We start from the raw sequence: 19461 nt of genomic DNA on the forward strand, positions 1-19461 counted from the left end.
CACCGAAGGCTTCTTTCCATGGTGGGGGGCAATTGGATGATGATACAAAAGTGACATTTGTCGACACCCGTGTAATAACACTTCAAGTCCATGTGAAGGGAAAAGAAAACGTCTTGTCAATTTAACACACCACGGAGAAGAGTCTTGTTAGCAACCCTGCCTAATTTGAATGATTTCAAATCAAAAATCAAAAATGCCAAGTACAGAAAATGAGTAGCGCTGCAACAATTTCGCACTTAATCGACAACTAACCCGCTAGTAAATGAATCAGCAGCTATTTTGATCATCGGTTAAGCCTCTCGAGACCTTCGGATTTGGAATCCTCAGAATCCTATTTGCCGAAAAGCTCACCTCATCGCTGGTTTTGTGCTCAGGCCAAAGGCCGATCCATCCATCCATCCGTCAATTTTCTATCGCTTATCTGAGGTCGGGTCGCGGGGGCAGTAGCTTCAGCAGGGACGCCCATACTTCCCCCACCCCACCCCGGCCACTTCATCCAGCTCTTCCGAGGGGATCCCGAGGCGTTCCCGGGCCAGCCGAGAGACGTAGTCTCCTCGCGGCCGGACGTGCCCGGAACACCTGAGCGGGTAGGCGTCCGAATCGGATGCCCCAGCCACCTCATCTGGCAGCGGCTCGACTCTGAGCTCCTCCCGGACGACCGGGCTTCTCACCCGTTCTCTAAGGGAGAGCCCGGACACCCTGCGGAGGAAACTCATTTCGGCCGCTTGCACAGGGACCGAACAGCCCGTATCAGGGGGTTCGGTACCCCGTACTCCCGAAGCACCCCCCACAGGACTCCCCGAGGGACACGGTCGAACGCCTTCTCCAAGTCCACAAAACACATGTAGACTGGTTGGGCGAACTCCCGTGCACCCTCGAGGACCCTGCCGAGGGTGTAGAGCCAAAGCCCCGTTTACTATAAAAGTACTACTTTGGCGCCATCTTGTGGCATCCTGGTGCCAAGGATCTATGTTAAAACAAGGGGAGGAGCTTCATTTAGTCAAGCCATAGCTTGACTTTCCTTCATGTATGTTCTATTTGGAAAAAAATGGAATCCATCCATTTTCTGTACCGCTAAATAGTTTTACTGTCATTTTTTTTATCGAGTGATGATTTTGCAGAAAGAGAATGAATTAAAAAAAAAACATCACTTTGAATTGATTTAATGATCATTTCGTGTAATTACATTGAATCAACATGACAATTAATGGCAAATCTTTTGTTACCGTTCTTTCGTTTCTGGACAAAAACTTGAATTACATTTTCGATGAACTAAACTTTGCCAAAGTTCTGTCCAGGTTTTTACTTAATAATAAGCCAAAAGGTGGGTAAAATCACATGAATTATAAAGGTCAGGAAAAAATATCACAAAAAGGAATTTCGATTGAGTAACTTGATGATGCAGTCACCTTAATTATTAAAAAAATTATCATGGTTGGTATTGGCGACACTGGCCATATATTTTCTCACTCTTGGCTGGATACCAAATCTCGCAGTAGCAGTTAGCGCGTCTAATTGACTCTAGAAATGACGACTTCATCTCCACCATTCAAACGGAGTGTCACGCGTTCCGAAATGATCTTAAACGTCAACGCCGAAGATGACGCGGAAGGGTGACTCGCCTGAATCCCGCATGAACTGAGTTGCTAACGCGTCAACTCGTTAAGATATCCGTCCAGATTTCCCCCCACCCGTTTTTTTTGTACCCAAAGGGCGACGGCCGGTGAAAGGCTTTTGGCGGTCTGATTAGTGAAACACAAAGCGCGGCGGAGTCTGGCGGAATAATAACAATAATACCCGACTGGCCCGCTAATCCACTCTGAGCCCACATCCTCCCGGCTGACGGTGACGCAGTGAACGCACCGGACGATACCGTACATGGTCCCTCAAAAACTCGGCGGACTCTTATGTCAAACGGTAACCCGTAATACTTCTATCTAGTGTACATGCTGTTTTTCAAAACTGCCATACTCGTGTCAAAACGAGCTAACCGCTATTCACAGTCAAAACAATCAAGCGCCCAGTCCAATTTTTTTTATGACAAATGAAGAATGCGAAGAGGTTCATTTGCATTACAAACTTTTTGATATTGTTTATTGCCACAGTGCAAAAACGATTATCTACAGGAGGAGGCGTCTTCGTTTGGCAAAAGTGTCACCTCAAAAAGCCAAAGAAAAAGCAGAACGCATGCAGCGTTAACCCTCGGACGTTATGACGTCACGTGGTTTGACTTTTTGTGGGGCGAGGTTGCGTAAACAGGGTGTGAAGGCCCCGCCCCACCCCATCGGCGGAGTGTATTTACGAGCCCGTCGGGGTGTTCGGCGTACGTGTAAAGTCATGCTAATGCTTTCAAGCGGCTTTAGTAGATGATTGGTGGTCGTAACGGACCATAATGCCTCTGCAGAGGCAGCAGTGAACACGACTGCGGGCTCGTGAAATCAGGTAGTGTTACAGGAAAAAAGAGTGGGACAATACAAGAGCCCTGAGGCACTCCGTTTACAAGACATCCTCGTTTCCTGTGGGAGGCTGGAAAAGGAAAGACATTAACAGCCAATATGAGTCAGCTGGTCATTATGTCACTACTTTTAACGTGTGTGGTGGGAATGGGGTTGATTTGAACTACGTCAAGCACTTTGAGTTGCATATCGAAAGAAAAAAATGAAAAGAACTTCATGAAGGAAGTTTGACTGACTGATTGGCTGTGTTGGGCGTGTGAAATGACGCCGTACGAGAGTTCATTCACCCTAAAAATGTGACCCAAATACGCAATTTTACACTTTGCATATAAGCATTGCTAAAAAAAAAAAAAAGGGACATCAAACCAGAAGCGCACATGCGGCGAAGAAGCTCCATAATTTCCACGAACTACCCGGGCTAAACTCAACTTAAGTCTCTCAGTTGAGATTGAGCACTTCGACACACTTCCTTGACACCGATTGCTACTTTGGTATTTTGACAAGGCTTTGGTGCCTGCGCGCGGATCGTTTTCCCACACAGACCGCGCAGACGCACACCACACCTTCTGTCGAGAGGTGGCGCCACGGCAGAATTGGCCGACCCGACAGCAACGGAAACATCGTTCGCGAAATTATCATAGGCGGGGCTTCACTTGATCGTGATGTCGATATTTTGATGAAGGTCGACCGGGGAATCTGCCAAAATCAGAAGCGGATATCCCCGACAGATGAGCAACGTTAAACTGTAAAACTTTGTCGCCTAACCCAGCTAATGTGGGCGGAGCTTGGCACCCAAGTTCGATAACCGTTGGCCACGAAAAAGGGGGCCGCGAGTCGCGCCCGTCGCTGCTTGTATCATCATTCTTGTGACTGCTTATTGTTACGGTCAACACTTATTCACCCATATTGATGTAGTTAGTACGGCACGGGCGCACAGATTAATTCGACACACCCCTCCACACACACACACACACACACACACACACACACACGACTATTGTGTACTAATCAAATCCACCACTAGCCAAATGTGTTTCCATTTGTCGCGCCGCCAGACTTCTTGTTTGTGAGTGAAAGCGAAAGCCACATGAATGCGTTCCAGCGCTATAAAACACCCGCACGCACACGTACCCGCTCGCTCGCACACACTTCAGGAAAGGAATGTGCACTTTGCAAAGGAAATGTTTCCAAGCGTGTCGCAGATGACAAGCGTCATTTGACACATCCGTGTGCCGCTCGCTCCCGAACCTCCGTAATAAATCGGGCCGAGGTTGAGGTTTATACCAAGCAGCTGCGTCAACAGGCGTCACAGACTTTTTTCTGGAGCGTCACGACGAGGTCAGGGAGCGCGGCAGCCACCAAAAATGACGATTATTCACAGCAGCAGAACATCAGAAAGATTCCACTTTCCAACGGCATTTCCTTTTTTTTTTTTTTTCTTTTTCTATTTCCTTTTGATTTTTACCTCAGCCTACAACTGCTAAGTTATTGTATTATTTTAAGTGTTTTAACCGCAGAACTAACAAAATAATAGCAATGAAAGCCGCAAGCACCAATGAACCGGACCTCGTGCACCTTTTTTTTTTTTTCATGGCGAATCCTCGAAAGGATTGTCAAACGGCGACGTCGTGCCAGGGGCGGCGCTAGGTTTTGACGTTTGGGGTGGACCCCCCCCCCCCCAAAAAAAAAAAAATTGGTCGACGGAGGGTGGGTGGGGGTTAGCGTGGAGAACAATATATGTTTAGGGGGCCTGGAGTTTGGTTTTAGGGGGTGCTTGGACTATGAACCTTTGCCATTAACACATATTACCAAAGAATTTTCAGGTGGGGAGGGGCGGGGGGGCTTGAGAAGTCCCTGGGGGGCTTAAGCAATGCCACTGCGCCGTGCTCAGTTACCAAATTAATTAACATAAGAGTCCTGGAATTTGACCAAATTTGAACTTTAGCGCAGGGGTCCTTGAGACCTTTTCGTGCGTCCTGTTCTGCTAAACATGTCCACCCAATTTTTATTTTCCCTTTCAAACTTTTGGAGAACCCTCGAAACGATCGGCAAACTTTGTTGGCTTGCTCCGCCCACATGAGACGGCTTCGTGCCTAACCTTTGTGAAACTGACATTGGATATTTTGGTACCGATTCCCTTGACACGTTTTCGCGCATCCGCTTATAATAAACGCCGACTCCATGTCGATCGGTAAAACTGTCAACGGGACCAATTTTGTCAAACTTTTCAAGAACTTGAAATTGGTTCGCTAAATGAAACGATTGGCGACGGTGACGAAAACTCGGGACAGTTCAACGGCGTCGCTCGGCGCGCGGCGGGCCCAACACAAGCGGTCGGCCACTTGACTCCCGCGGCAGCGGTTTTCACCCGTCAGCCGGGTGATTAAGCGGCTCGTGTCGAGCTCGTCAGGAAGCCGAGCGCCGCTCCATGACAGCTTTGCGGCAGCGGCGGACCCCGCTCGCCCGCCCCCTTTTCCCAGCATCGCATTGCAGACGGAGGTCACATGAAAGCTCCAGGTGAAGGCGGGGGTGAGCCCGTTTCAGCAGCTGCGCTGGTGGAAACAGGCGCTTCAATAAAGCGTGATTGGACTGCGGCTGCTCTTTGTTCGTGCGTGCTGACTGGCAGCTTTAATATCCCGAATAAACTCTCGCAGGCTGGCGGAATTAACGCCGCTGCTTTTTCCCAGCTCGCCCGCCCTGTGTAACGGTCCGCTAGCGGATGGGAGCTTCTGACGGAGTAATTGTGAAGCTTAATGCGCGTTCCTGACCGCCCACGCCTCCTTTTGTGTCGAAAGCAGTTAACACCACACGGCTCACAATATAAATGTGCAAAGACGCAACGACGTCCGTTTCTGTGAGTTTTGTGACTAAATACTCGTCCTACCATTACGTCGCTGTTTTTTCGGCAAACGTGGCGAAAGGGGCTAGCGACAATCACATCATTAGATGATTCCCCCCCCCCCCCCCCCCCCCCCCCCCCCCATTCCAGGTCGGTACCCTTGACCTTTTTTACCTGTGAAAAATGTGAAACAAAATTCACATTTAATTTTTTCCATAAACTCAATCCATTTCAATTTCCCTTACATTTTTCATCAGGTAAAATGTATAAAGACACAATAAAGGACTTTAAAGTAACACAATGTTGTTATAAAGTGCACTTGCTGCACTCACGAGGCCACGCCCCCTTAAAGGCACACCAACACACAAATGTGTGTCCTTTGGCTTAATTACATTTCATCAAATTAATGAATGAATTTCCTTCCATTCTCTTGTGTTGTGTTTTTATACAATACAGTGCAATTTTTCTTGAAGACGTTTAACCAAATGGTGGTGTTTTTTTTTTTGGGGGGGGGGGGGGGGCCGAAACATATGAATGACATTTTAACTCATTTCAGTGGGGAAAATTGATTGATGATGAAATAAATCGAGTCTTAATCTTGGTTACAGAACGAAAGAGGAGAATCATGTGAGCCTGTTTACTTTTGTTTACAAAAAAGAAGAAAATCCAGCTCATTCATCAAGTTACCCGAAGACCGCACCGAAGGGTGAGAGGTCACCGGTCTGCACTGGCCAACGGAGCCGACGGGAACGTTTGACCGACGGCCCCCGGGTCAGCGAAGCGGCTCAGGTGGACACGGACAAGAGCGCGTTATTCTATAAACGTCTGCCTCCGGTTTGTGACGGAGCGTGAAAAGCCAGAGGAAAAAATGCAGACGGCGAGCGAGGACGCAGCTGCGGTCGGCGGAACGCGACGACCGGCGAGCTTGAGCGCGAGGCGGACGAGCTATAAATGAAACGCAGCGCGGCCCGTGACCCGCTTGTGGGAAAGTCGTCTCGGGCTTCGCGAATATCCCACGCCGTGATGGGGGGAAAAAGACGTCTTGTCCGGCGGCGAATGACGGGAACGTCGGGAGCGCCGCCGTGGAGACGGCCGCGAGCGTTCTGTCGCATTGGCAGCGAGAATTAGCAACCTTTTCTTAATGTTTGGAAACAATAGGCGTCAGTTTACTTGCGCGCGGGAGCAAAGTGATCGACCATTGCTGACCTGAACTGAAAACGATGACGAAAAAAAAGAATCCAGTTGACGGCCGTGCGTTTGCTTGCCGTCGCCAAAACTTTTTATGACTCGTTTCCAAAGTGTAAAACTGCACCAGTGTGACACAAAAGTTGAAGAGGTTTCTTTCAATTTTGAAACACGAAAAAGAGAGAACGGAAGCACTTGACTAGCTTGATTGGTGCGGAATAAAAGCATAAGAAAACAAACTGCTCCATCAATATGATGCAGTTTCCTAAAAAGAAGAAAAACCTTTCATGTCGCATTTTCCCAAAAAAGAACACAAGCTATTCATGTTGCACTTTCCTACAAAACGGCAAACTATTGATGTTTCGCTCTCCTAAAAAGAAGAAAATATTTTTTAAGTTGCACTTTCCTAAAAAGAAGAAACACTTAAGTTGTAACTATTGATGTTGCACTTTTCCTAAAAAGAAGACCAGCTCTTCTTGTTGCACAAAACGGCAAACTGTTTCGCTGTCCTAAACAGAAGAAAATGCCAAACTACTGATGTTGCACTCAAAAAAGACAACTGATATTTCACTTTCCTAAAAGGAAGACAAAATAATTATGTTGTACTTTCCTAAAAAGTCAAGCATTGGCATTGCCGTCTCCTGAGAAACGATTGATTTCTAATTTTCCCAAATAGAAGAAAAACAAATGATGTTGCACTTTCCTAGAAAGAAGAAAAACTCCACATTGCATTTTACGAAAAAGAAGACATACTATTCATATTGTACTTTATGGTATTAGTACAGAATAATACAATAAGACCAATGTGTTGTTCTCTGGCTTTCTAACAGGAATACATTTGGGAACGCTTGCTTACCTTATAGATATAATAAATTAACTCTTATCTTTCCGCATCCGCGGTGAGGCCGGAAGTCCAAATCGTCACCCCCTGCTAATCTTTGACACGTTCCGGACGCCTTCCGTGGTCCCTGAGGAGCGAGCTCAGGAAAAAAAAAAAAAGAAAGGAAGTCAGGCCGCAGGGCCGTGTGCGGTCCGAGCGGGCAAATCGAAGCGCTCGCTATTCCCGTTTTGTCTCTCGCCCGCCCGCCCCCGACGACTTCCTTGCCCGTGGGAATGTCGGCGTAGCGATGGGCGCCAGAAATTAGGGAGCGCGGCTGCCCGCACCGTGCCACCCGTCACTGCGACTGCACGAGAAAGGAATGCTTACAGACGGCCGCGTTTTGCGTCCGTGTGTATTTTCGACCTCGCGAGGAAACAAAATGCAAAACAGAAAAATGCTTCTTGTGTGTGAAGAAGCAAGAACAGTTTTCATTGAAGATGAAACAGAAAATCCTGCAAAGTCACGATGTTGCTTCGAGACAAGCTGTACCAAACGAAAGATCAGCTGTTTTGTGTTTTGCACTTGCCCTTCCTGTACCCAACTGAATCGTGGATTGGGGGCGGGGCCAAGGTACCACAAATCAGCGTTGAAGTCAACGTGAGTGACATAAGAAAACCCGACGTGACGTGCAAACGTCATTGAAAAGCACTCCGTCCGACAAAATACATTTCAATCGCGTCGCTGAAGATAATCGGACTTAACCTCACCGCTAAGTCAAAGATAACCTCCACAGTTTATCAGACAAAAGGGGTTAAGTGATGAGTTTCACCTTCACGCTATGTGGTCGCATTTTAAGCAGTCTTGTTTTTGTTTTTTTGCTTGAAGTTCTTTGAAGCTCTTCCATGTATATGTTCATATTTGTATTGCTTTTTTTAAATCAACACATGAGATATTGCTGATGCCGATCTGATAATGTGCATTATCGTATTAGTGTGTATGAAAATAAGGATGTGTTAAGTTTTGTGACTATTTTATTACTACTACTATCATTACATTGATATTCATAAAAAGTGACAAAAGTAAAGGAACCAAAGATAGGGGGAAGAGAAAATAAGTTTTGACTTCTTCCTACTCCTTTTCGGACGTGTGTAATTTAACTTCGTGCACATTTTATTTGATTTCATCTGATTTTTGTTTGCTTGGTTTGTTTTTCATGGCTCCCATTTTCCAAATAAAGATTTCAATCAATCAGACGAGGTTTACAATCACCGCAACATCGATGCCAAATCCCTTTAGCCCGTCTATGGCATTTCACATTATACGTTAGCATTTAGCTAGCAGACGTTTTGGTGAAATATGGTTTCCTTGAACATTTCGGTGTCTGAATATTCAATGTTGAATTCTCTTTCGTTTTATACTAAACTTGAACTCGGAGAGACAAATAAACGGCTTGAAGCGAGCACGCTTTGGCTCTTATTTGGAGAACTGTGCAAGAGAGAGAGTGAGAACAAAGTAAAACTTTAAAAAGCAAAGAGTGTTTTCGTACGTTTTAACAGGGTTTCACTCTTTTTCAGTTCCCGGCTCTCTGCGGTGACGCCCACCAGACCATTGACGCGCTAGCAAAAACAACAACAACAAAAAAAAGCTCACCCCGATTCCAGCAGATGCGCCGTTCTCAGCAGGAAAGTCCCACCGAGGCCGACTCCACTCAACTAAATCACACGGCCAAAATATTTCTCAGAGATAATAGACGGCCCTGAGCTCGGGCGAACCGTTATCGCCCGCGTCGGAGTCTCCCCGGTGGAAACGCTTCCATATATTTCCCGGCTAAACACACACACGCACACGCTACACAATGGCTCCGCAATCAGAACAAACCAGTCGCGTTTGTTCCCTCGGAGCACCCGTGGGAGCTTCAGACCAGTTGTAGAATCACCAAAAGTCCTTCGATGTGCGAGGGTCAGAAGCTAACATACAGTCGCGGTCTACGTATAATATAGTCAACGTGAAGTTTAATGGCAAATCTCAAAGGCGCCGTCTGCTGACGTCGGCTCTTGTGAGGATGTTTCTCTTACTGTGGTGTCCATTTTCCAGTAAATATTTGAGTTTCTAAGGAGAAATGCAAATGGTGCTGTTTTATTTTCAACAGCCAACTATTCATTTTTCTTAAAGTCATTTTAAAGATTCACACAAATGTTGTATTTTTAAATCATATTTTCATTGAGGATCTAGTGTGCAGTATTCCCAAGGCATTGAAATAAGAACGATGTCAAGGATTATTTAAATGAATGGAAATGACACTAATCTGTTCCATTTTATAAAAAAATAAAAATTAAAAAAAAGTTTTGTAATGCATTTTTAATTAAAAAAAAAAAAGGAACTCTATAATAGTGTATTTTATGGAAAAAAACATACAGTGCGAAGAATTAAACATACATCGTTTCTCGCAGAGGATAAAGAATATGCCTATGAGTATTCGTACAGTGTCTGTCTACATGTGTTGCTCCACCATTTGGGCTCAAATATCCGTTGCTTGCCTCGCTAGCGTGGGATGCGAATGTCGCGGTCTACATCTTCCCTCAATGCGCGTCACCTGTCACAGAAGATCCAAATCAAAGCCGTTACTTTACAAAAGTCGGCCAACACGCGCTAGCGAGTGCTAATCGAGGCAACGGCGCTGCTGTCATACCGGGAAATCCTAGCGAGCGTCTACTTCCAAAACAGCCTCAGGCGGCCCGGCCGCCTGCCGAAATATCAAAAAGTCACCCGGGAAACCCGCGGGTTGCCATGCGGCCAATCGCACGCGAGCAGTCGCATTGTGCTTCGTCGAGGGACGACGTGTCGCGTTTCCTGACGAGCTCGATTCCTGGAAGGAATCGAGCTCGTTCCCTCAGCTGCCTCGCAAACTCATCGCAACGCCTTTTTGGCAGACGCATTCACACTGCCGAGTAGCCTTTTTTTTGTTTGTTTGTTTGTTTCCAAAAATGAGAGAATGCAATTTCTGTAGAAATTGTGTGTTAATGCTGAAAAGCTATGCTGAAATGTTGTGGAATTAAATGAGCTGTGGAAATGTTGAAATGTAGCATGTAAGACGTGGAATTGCTTCAATCAGTTGAGATGTGGAAAATATTTTAAATGACATTTTTTTTGGGGTGTGAACATTTGGGAATTTCAGGAATGGGAATCATTTCCAAGATTTTTTTGAATGAGTGGAACAATTTGAAGTTTGAATAGTTTGAATCCGGTCAAGCAATGTGGAAGGAGGAGGTCATTATATAAGATATCTCGGAATTTTGGGGGTAAATTATAACAAAAATACAATAAGAAAGTCATTGAAAAAAAAAGATTTCAAACATTTAAATACATTTTTAAAAATATCCTAATTATTATTTATTTTAAAACAAAACTTGCCAGAACATAAAAACGAATGGAGGCATTGTGTTAAGTTATAAAAAATATTTAAAAAATAACATTAAATAATTATGATGAAACCATAGGAATAAAAAAAATTATACAAATACAAAAACAATTGAGACAAAATAACACAAACAAAAATATAGAATTTCATATTCTAAACAACAACAATGAAAAACTAATAAAAACATCCTTCATAAATACATCCAAAAATGTGAACAAATGCTTTTTATAACACCCCACAATATATATGTCATCAAAATAATATACTTTAAAGATTATAAAAAATAGGTAATAATAAAATGTAAAATCGCAAAAATCATTAAAATAATACAAAATAAGGCTAGCGAGCCCAATTGGAAAACAAAATAATATTAAAGAATGAAATTGTCTTTTTTAAATACTAGCACCAAAAAAAAAACCCCACTAAATGTAACAATTAGAAAAACCAAACTAAATGAATTAAGCTAACAACTTAAGCTTGAGTCAGCAGGTACTTTTGATTTCATCCTGAAAAAAAAGTGGAGGAACTGGATACTCAAGATGCACTGACTTAAAACATTATTATTATTATTATTTTTAGTAGTAGTCGTAGTCATATTATTATTTTCTTCTTAACTTTTGCTTCATGTTGCGGGATCCAAGCTTCGTAGTCGAGGAAGGCGCAGAGTATCCGCGGACGCGACCCCCCCTGCCGCTGTTTACCTTTCGCTTTGCTCCATTCCGTCTCTCATCACGGGCCTTCTGCCCATATATGGACGTCCCTCCTGGCTCACCCTCTGGGGACACGCCCCCTCCAGTGCCGAGGCTCTGTGTGCCTTCGGGGATTGGGGGGAAAAACAAAAACCCACAAAACCCAAGCCCGAGGGGGCATCTGCCGAAGGCCGAGGGATCAGAGAGTGGAATTTCTTCATTACTTTCCCAGCGCCTTCGAACGTCGTAGACTATCTGCGCTCAAGAAATTACGGGCATGAAACGCTGAGAACGTCCCACCTTTAGCCCCTTTCGTGCAGCAAACCGTGCATTCATCGGCCTGCGCCTTTCACGCAGAAGCCGGCGAAGTAAGATATTGCCGGCAAACTTGTTGCATTAGAGACATACAGCAGCAGAAGAGTTGGCATTTATTCGTTTGTATATATCGCTTCTGTTATGCCGCTGAAAGCTGGAAGCTTAACGGGTCCACTTTGACACCCCCATTGTGTATCGGTGCTTCTCACACAGAACAGCGGCAAAGCAAAAGCTGCCATGGACGGGCAGTGCGAAAGGGGCTGCAGTTTGCGCAACATTTCGACATCAGAGATGAAACTTGAATTTGCCGGTGTCTTTCATACAGAAAACGTCTGTGTCAGAAATGTGCGTGACGACTTCGACCCCGACGTCCATGTCGGTACCTTTCACACAGAACAGGGACAAGGCTTACCGGCTTCCTGCTATTCCCTTTCTCGCAGCCGTTGTCCCGCTTCTTTTACACCTCTCTTGTAGTCTCCAAAACTGGGACATTTGCAGCTAGATTTAGACCCCCCGTTCTATTTTGATACTTTTGACAAAAAACAAAAACAAGACAAAAAGCGTCCACCGGCAGGCAGTATGAAAGGGGCTACACTGTTTCTGCAAAATTGTCACATCAGAGACAACACCACCTTACAGAATATTCCCATGCCGGAAATATGCGGGTCGATGTCTACCCCTAAGTCCATGTCGGTACCTTTCACACAAACAGCAAAGGCTTTCTGCCATTCCCTTTCACGCAGCCACCGTCTTGTTTCTGTTATGCGTCTCACACTGCCTCTGAAACGGGGTAATTTGCGGGTCGACTTCGACCCCCAACCATTCCATTTTGGTAGTTCTAATATGAAACACCGCTGCCATTGACAGACAGTGTGAGAGGGGAGTTTCCGCAAAATTTCCACATCAGGGATAAAACATCGGTTTGTCTTTCATACTGAAAACACCGAATCAGGACATGTCGGAAAAGGTCAACTTCAACCCCCAAGTCCACGCCGCTACCTTTCATACAGCGACACTTGCTAATAGCTTGGGAAAATGACAGTCAGTGTGAAAGGGGCTTTCAGGCCGTTTGTATGTTGATTTTGAAAGGTTCCTTTCATTGGTTTCTCCCCAGCTGGCTTTGAACTTGTAAGAGCCCTTCAACAAGATGATGTTACAAGCCGAACAAAGACCGTTATGTTAATCAATTAGGACATTTGACCCCCACCCCCTCCCCCGCTGCACTGCTCTCAAGTTTCACGCGCCGCTGCAACCTCCAAGAAGAAAATACCTCAGCGGGGAGGTGGACACGCTCCGCCGAGAGCCCGTGAAGTCATCGCCCGCTTTCTCCCTGACATGCTCGCGTTACGTAAGACAATTCACGTGCCGTCGACTTGTCGGGAAATGACACGCCGGCGTCCGATTGGCTGCAGCAGATGAAAGGCAAACGTAAGCAAATAAATAAATAAACAAAGACGACGGGCGGTTATGTGGAATTGTGGTAATGTCATTCTCTGGGTTTAAATGAAAACACACTTGAGTAGGTAAGATGTAATTGGACACAAGTGCGTGGTCTGTCGGCCAATGGCGTCGCACGGCTTTGTGTGGGGAGTGTGTGTGTGTGTGTGTGTGTGGAGGGGGGTGATTTCATTGTCTCCCCTCTTTTCATTGGCCTTCCCCATTTACAGACATAATTTGTTAAATAAACAGGCTGGTGGAAGCCAGATACGTTTGCGTCCATGTTGGACAACACACACACACGGTGCTACACACTTTTGTCACCACGACAAACTCCGGTCCGCACAACCCGACCGCAGTTTCCATCTTTCCAGAAGCTTCTCTCCTGCAACCTCAGCAGGGAGAGTTAAGTCCAGACTCAGGAAAGCAGACTTAGTATTATTCTGACAGTCTGGGTGTGATTACACAATTACAATTTGTTGGTAAATTGAGGGTGTTTATGGGATGTCGACGCCAGGGCGTGCGCTTTCACGCAGAGACGTGGCAGGGCGACGTGTAAAAACAGTCGCGGTTGCTTTCAACACAACAGGGGGAGTGCGGGCCGACAACGGCAGATAATTGCGGAAAAAGAACTTTCTTTCTTCCCCACGCTCACGAGGATTCGCTGATGTGTCAAACCGCCGCAGCGGAGCGCCAACTACTGACGAGGAGGACTTACTCATGGTCCGGTTTTTGGGGGGCGTTAAGTATCGGTGGCTGATATCTGCAACCTTAGCACGAAAGAGGCTGCAGAGCGTTCAATTGTTTGCCGGGCGGCGACGGTTGGGAAGTGAGTGTCAAGTGTTGAATTTCATTGTTCTGGAAAAAGTGGGGAAAATCCAGCACTTTTTTCAAAACATCTCCACACTTCAACTTCCTCGTGGCTGCAGAGCTTTCAGTTCCGTCGTCCGATTGTGTCAAAAGTGAGGTTTGTTATTTGTCGCAGAGTGTCCCAAATGTTTGGGGAAGAAAAATGGCGACTTTGGGAACAAAGAGGTTGGAAAAGCGGCTGGGATGGAGAGTGCGGGTTGTGGTGTGCATGGTGAGCAGAGAGCCAAGATAGGGCGGGGTCATAGAAAACATGACCGCTCCTTGCATGTCACAGACTGATCTTACTTACGGTGTCATCAGCAGGTTGCAACGGACAGACTGGAAGACTCACAGAAAGGAATAAAAGTGGACCTACTTGAAAATTTTCATGCAACAAACATCTGTTGTGATTTTTTTTTTTTTTTTTTTAAAGAACAGCAAGTTGTGTCAAAAAATGCCGAAAGGTTGAACAATTGGATATTCAAATAGCATTTTAGGTTCATCCTGTAATTTCCCCCCAAAGTCAGATACCCCAAAACAAATTTCTGAGGCGATTACAATGAACCCCTGAACATTTGCGTATTCACCCATTTGCAGATGTTTTTTGCTTTTTTTGGGAGGGGTTCTATCCTCTATCCTATTAATTACGAACTTGTTGCTCAGGCCAAAACCACGTCTACTACAAAAATATTTCTTTGGCTCCCTCTGGTGGACGTTTGGTAGGAAGTAACTATGTTGAACTAAGGGAAGGAGCTTCATTTGGTCAGGCCATAGCCATGTCAAATATAAAAATAGCACTTTGCTGCCATCTTGTGGCATCTATGGGCGAGTATAAAGTTTATTGGGGGCATCAATTACTCGCAGATTATCGCTAATTACGGTCCCCATCCCCCGCAAAAAGGGGGCGTTCAGCGTATTTACGTAGCTGCTGCGGAACATAAGCACGACCTGTGAGTTGCGCCGTGAACGAGTGACATCATTTACAAATCCTCTCCTAAAAATGGAGCATGTGGAAAAAAAGTGCACGTAATAATCATAATAATCATAATAATAATAATCATAATAATAAAAGTGACGACACTGGGTCAGCGACATCAGGTGGCCAGATGTCGGCGGGGTGGGCGTGGCCTGAGACTGAATATTAATGAGGAGGACTGACTGCACACATGCTTTGTCTACGCCGAGCAGCAGCGACAGCGGGCACGGAGGATTAGGGGCGACGACCCAGATTAAAGGGGTCAGGTGACACTCGCCAAGCGGCGCACATTTTCACCGCCTCGACAATAACAACAGTCACACGGCAATATGTATTTAATGCGCCCAAGATGTCTAGCTGTGGGATGACGTCACCAACAGCAGGCAACATTACTGTCATTACTATTGGCATTTTACTACAACCAATATTGTGTTAATATCAATAAATTGAGTAGTTATTATGTAGTAACGCAAGTATTCGGTCATTATTATCATGTAATTACAATATTTTGAGTAACGACAGCCTTTTAAATATCATTGGTCAATACTACAATGTTTTGAGTATCCAGTAGTTATGATCATGTAATGATGGACGTATTCAGTAGTTATTATTATGTAATAATGCAATTACTCAGTGGTTATGACTTCAATATTTGGAGTGTTCAATAGTTGGTTAGTTGGTCATTGGTTAAAAATACACTTTTGTTCGTATCCAGTAGTTGTTAACATGACAGACAAGTGTTTGGTACTTATTCTAATGTAATAAACAACTGTTCAGTTATTATCATGTAACAACACAAGTGTTCAGTCATTATTCTGATTTTGAGTATTCAGTTGTTATCCTCGTGAAAAACAAACATTCATCAGTTATACTACAGTATATTTTATTATCCAGTAATTACTATCATGTTAGTGTGTGTTTCCGATTCGTTACGATAGTATTTTGCGTATTCCGCAGTTATTATCATGCTATAAAAGAAATTGTCACGACCAGTAGCTATTGTAAGTAACACGTTTCCAACTGTTAATACCACACTATTGAAAGGATCCAGTATCTGCAATAATACAAGTGGTATGCAGTTATTACTGGTATTACACAAGCACTTGTTATTAAGACACAAATGAATAATTCACCAGGCGCTATCCATTACAGAGTCAAAGGAACACATTTGTGCCACTAACCCGAGCAAGACAAAAGTCAATACTTGTGGAAACGTCAGTTACCGCGAGCAATTTACCTCACGTACCGTCGTCTTTTTTGAATGAAACTTCACACATGTGAACTCAGGCGCTCGATAAGAAGGCTAAAACCCGCTTTCAAGCTATTTACCCATTGTCTCAATCACTCAGCTCTGGTCTAATGACGCAGTGAAGGTTTGTTTACTCGTGGCGCTATTGACGCCCAGGAGTGCGTGTGACGTCATGGTGAAAAGGTCCATTTGTATACTAATCACTTAAGTACACGCAATAAAAAAAAACAAAAAAAAAAAACATCTGTCCCCTGGGTTTGCCATTTGAGCAACGCCAATAAAACCAATAAAGGCAAATAAATATACTGTAAAGTCTATCGCGGACTCCAAAATAACTGCAGCGTTTTGTTTTTTGCGCTTTTGATGCTTTCGAGCAGAGGTTTTTTTTGGCCGGGCTATCATCGGGCCTCTGACTGGCGTGTTGTGTTTGCGCGCCTCTAAATGACATGTTGTGCCTGTGCGCTGCGTTGCATTGCATACATTTGTGAACGATGAGTAACGTCGGTGCGGATATGTCGCTCGGCGGGCCCACGGCGCTTTGTTTACGCAGGGGCAACGAGGTCCCGCCGGCTCGCCGCTCGGCCGGGTGTGAAATAGGCCGCGTTGGCGGCGCGATATCCGACGAGAAACGCGGCGGCGTCGCACCTCCGGTTTCCTGTGTAGCGCCAGCACGAGTCCAGACGGATCTTGGGGTCACGCCTGCGCTCGGCGCAACGCTTCAACCTCGCAACCCCGAGGCCTTTTGGCCAACGGATCCTCCGCTCGCCATGTGCTACGACCGCAGAAACGTAAACAACAAAAACAAATCTGGCAATGATCGTCAAACTCGGACCACTTCCCCTATAAAGTGGCGCACGGGTGACTTTTTTCCAGAGTCCTGTCACGACAGACGACTTTACCTCAAAATGGTCATCGGACATTGACGCCTTGCTCCGCCCACAAAGTAAGCAAAAAAACGTGGCAATATCTGATTCAGGGGAAAATTGGTCAGACTTTCCAGGAAGCGATTCTTAAGTATTGCACGTTATCGTTCTTATTATGCAGGCTTCTTTATTATAAATAAGAACATTTGCTTATAATGCAGTAGTAGACATAAAGTAGTCAAAGTAAGGACATTAGTATCTTTATTATGAGAGTCTAGACGACTTGCGCTATCAAGAAATCATGACTAATTGTGTCATCGCGGGAGTCCCCTGTATTTACTTACAATATCCGTCCATCTTCTCCCGGCCGGCTACGGGCGAGAGGCGCGGTCCGCCCTGGACTGGTTGCCAGCCAATCACAGTTATTCATAATATGTGTCTGAAATAAATATGAATTGTCTTTTATGGAAAAGCGCTTCCGCCACGGACGTTAAATTCTGTGCGAACTTCAAAGGCTGTCAACTGTCGCATGGATGTTAACATTCCGCCTCCAACACCATACTTTATACGTCCAGATGCTCGTATATAATCTCTTCAAGATGTCACCAGCTAGCATAACATTTACGACCACGGAGCTCTTTAATGTTTTTTTTTATTTTTTTCCTTGGGGTGGTTTCATTTCGCGCCCTCGTGCTAAAAGCCAAATCTCTTATTGCCGCGGTTGTAAACACGACCGGCATGACGTAAATTGACTTTCTGTTTCCTAAGCGGGGTAAACACGTAACGATAATTGGGCCAAACGGGAAATGGTTTTGCCTCCCTTCCGATCAAATCAGAAGCAAAAGGTATTTGTGTACTTGCAATGTTAAAATTGGTTTGTGTGTACAGCGGTGCCTTGATTTCCGAGTTTTTCAAGGTATGTTGAAAGAGTTTATATAAAGTCTTTCAAAGAGTATGTTGTAGGTTAATATGAGTGTTGGGAAGAGTCTTGGGAGGTTCTTAAAGTTTTAAAACAAGTAAATAATCCCAAAAACTAAAATTAAAAATTGATGGCTACTTTGCGGATTTCGCCTATTGCAGAGGTGGTCTGGAACCGAAGCCCCTCGATAAATGACAAATACTAAAAGGCATATTTTATTTATCCTTCGTGAAAAACGACTCATATTACTGCAGTTTCCAGTCGGCCGTGAAACTCTTCTTTGTGTGTTATATATTATATCTGAATTACATTGCCCCCTGGTGGCCACCAGAAGGAGCACAATGTCATTATGTTATTACTATGTTTCTATACAGCAAAAAAAAAAAAAAAATGAAGCGCAACTTTTCTCATGAAAAAAAAAACAAAAAAACTTCACAAACATTTTTCAGAAGAAATTAAAGTCGTAAGTCAAGGCACCACTGCACCGCCGCTACGATGTTACAGATCAGTATGAGCGTAACCCGCTTTAGACGATTCGCGAGCCCGACCAAAATGCATTAAAGAAGAAAAAAAAAAAAGTCAGCAAAACATTCCGATGATGTCAGGTGCGGCCGTAAGTGACAAATATGTCACAGGCAAATTATGCGCGTTTCAAAAGCCACCGCTTTCTCGCTCTCAGTCTGTCAAATGCGTCTATATGGATCAAAACGAGGCCTTGTAGCTCATTGGCAAGAGCCCCTGACCCAGGGTCCAAGGTGCCCATCCCACTGTGGCGACCCATTGTGAAAATATACACACGTGCTTGGTATTTTAATGCGCTGATGCAGACCAGATGCCATTCCCAGCTGCAAATATTCCATAAGTGCTCGCCGGCGACTCACTCGTTGGCGCGGTCGTTTCAGAATTGGAGGACGTTTTTTCTGACCCCCACCCGACGAAATTTCAAATAATCCACTCCCAAAATATAGAAACATGCACAGTTGTCCTGAGACAAAACGCACCTGGAGCTTGAGTAAAAGTGATTCTTGGAGCTTTTTAAAATAAAATCTTGATGATGACCAAATTACATATAACATATAATAGAAATTGTTTCAGTAATTCTATAAAACATTTTGTTTGATCACAGTCATATATTATATATTAAAAGTCATTACGCTCTGAAGTTGTGTTGTTCAACGTACACACAAAACCTTTTTAGCCATTTAGAGGAAGTGAAAAAAATGTGAGCTCCATGACTCGGCAGACATGACATCATTAAAAGGAGGGTTTTTGATGCTTTGAAACGTAATATGCGTGTCCCTCACACCAACACAACCCTGTTTCTCATATGAAAAATATATTCAATTCATATTTTTCTTGATTGATGATACAGCGGAGTTTTGTTGTTGTTGTTATTCTTGTCCAGTTAGCATAGCCGCTAACACAGCTAGCATGTACTCTTGAGCA

The 19461-nt window shown here is 44.6% G+C and overlaps 1 protein-coding gene across 3 annotated transcripts in view; it reads right to left on the bottom strand.

Moving 5' to 3' along the window:
• Window positions 1-19461, bottom strand: part of LOC133406347 (actin remodeling regulator NHS-like) — a 59217-nt gene that overhangs the window by 18486 nt on the left and 21270 nt on the right. The gene's annotated exons all lie outside the window — the stretch shown is intronic.

The sequence above is a fragment of the Phycodurus eques genome, chromosome 8 (assembly GCF_024500275.1).
Source record: "Phycodurus eques isolate BA_2022a chromosome 8, UOR_Pequ_1.1, whole genome shotgun sequence".
Taxonomy (NCBI): domain Eukaryota; kingdom Metazoa; phylum Chordata; class Actinopteri; order Syngnathiformes; family Syngnathidae; genus Phycodurus; species Phycodurus eques.